This window comes from Camelus ferus, chromosome 4, assembly GCF_009834535.1.
Source record: "Camelus ferus isolate YT-003-E chromosome 4, BCGSAC_Cfer_1.0, whole genome shotgun sequence".
Classification (NCBI taxonomy): Eukaryota; Metazoa; Chordata; class Mammalia; order Artiodactyla; family Camelidae; genus Camelus; species Camelus ferus.
This window is the reverse complement of record NC_045699.1, coordinates 3,753,013-3,754,590: the sequence shown is the minus strand read 5'-3', so window position 1 is coordinate 3,754,590 and position 1,578 is coordinate 3,753,013. Positions and strand designations below refer to the sequence as shown.

General features: G+C 61.9%; 1 protein-coding gene across 3 annotated transcripts in view; it reads right to left on the bottom strand.

The window, feature by feature from the left end:
* Positions 1 to 1,578, bottom strand: part of FGD3 (FYVE, RhoGEF and PH domain containing 3) — a 56,532-nt gene that overhangs the window by 7,776 nt on the left and 47,178 nt on the right. The window lies entirely within an intron of this gene.

Here is a 1,578-nt window from a genome sequence, read left to right as displayed (position 1 = left end):
CGCGTGCACTAATGTCGACGTTTCAGCGCAGATCCTGGCCTGTGCTTCCCAGCTGCGCTGCCTCTGCCCATCGTCTCCGCTCTGGGCCCCACCGCTGCGAGGCACTGGGGCCCTGGGGCCAGCTGACTCCCCCAAGGGTGATGGGAACACTTGCTCTGCCCGAGACCCCACCCCGCCATCCCGCTCCTCCTCCACCTCATGACCCCTGGCCCCATGGACACTGGGTGTAAGATGGCCTTGGGCCCCTCTCAGTTTGCTCCACGCAGCTTAGGACCACAGAGCGCTGTGGGTGAATGGGTGGCACAGACCGGACAAGCAGTACCAACGCTCTCCACAGCCCCATGTCCTACCCAAGGCCACCCCTGCTACCTGGCCTTGGCCTCCAGCCACACTGCAGCCCTGAGTCACAGCTTTCCGCCCCCACTCAGGGCTCCTGCTCCACGTCTCAGGACTGCTGGGGACCAGACACAAGGAGAGAGGGGAGGGGGGAGGGGCGTGGGGAAGGGGAGGAGCAGGGAGACAAGCGGAACTCGGCCATCCACGGGGTCTGCCATGGCCCAGCAGACCCAGCCCTCCACCTGCCTTCATGGTGACCCCACCCGTCCTGTTTTCCAGGTGAGGACCCCAAGGGCACTTGAGGTGGGAGCGGTCAGTGGTAGGGCGGCTGGACCACGTCTTGCCTTCTAGCCCTGACATGCACTTGAGCCCAGGGGCAGAACCCCGGCTCTTGGGGCCTTTTCAACAGCACTGCACAGCTGCTGAGAGCACAGGGAGGCCACAGGGGCTACCAGGGCATCTCTGAGGGGCCAGGGGCAGGCACATGGCTGGAGGGGTGGGGCTGACCCATGAGATGGAGGAGAGGCTGTGATGGGCCAGGGGCATGTGGCCAAGAGCTCAGCCCCTGAAGGCCAGCAGGGACCCTGTCCTGGCCAGAGGGACAGAAGGCAGTTCCCAGAGCAGGGCATTTCAGGGCTGGGGCTTGGCAGAGCGACCCACCCTGGCTTCCTTTGTTAGGCAAGCTGAGCTGAGTGCTCAGTCAGGGACCCGGCTGGGTACCAGCTTCCTCGGTGCTGAGGACTGTGATCCACCATGGCCCACCCTTGATATGGCTCCCTAGGCAGTTCCCAACACTGAGGACTGGTGACCAGGTCCCTGGGGACATATTTCCTTTTTGGATGAAGATATAGAATAGGTCAACCAAAGGGAGGGGCTCAGATTGTCTGTCAGATGTGAAAACACTGGAAAGGCCGGGGCCAAGTCTTTGCAGGGAGGTGTAGAACTGTGACTTCTCCAGTAATGGCCAAGTGACCCCACCCAGAGGGCCACAGACTCTCAAGGATGGACCTGGGAAGAGGTCTGTGCCAGGGGCCTGTTTCACTCAGTGTTTTCTCTTCAGCAAATTCACTTACAAAGCAGGGGAGTAGGAGGAACATTCAGGTAAGAATTGGGTCCCAAACAGTGGCCCTGACACCCAGCCCTGAAGATGGAGCCACACAGTTACCATCAGTCCTATGGGGTGTGGACGCTGGCCTGGGTCTCAGGCCCTGCCCTGCGGAGGGTGCAGCCCAGTGCCTCTGC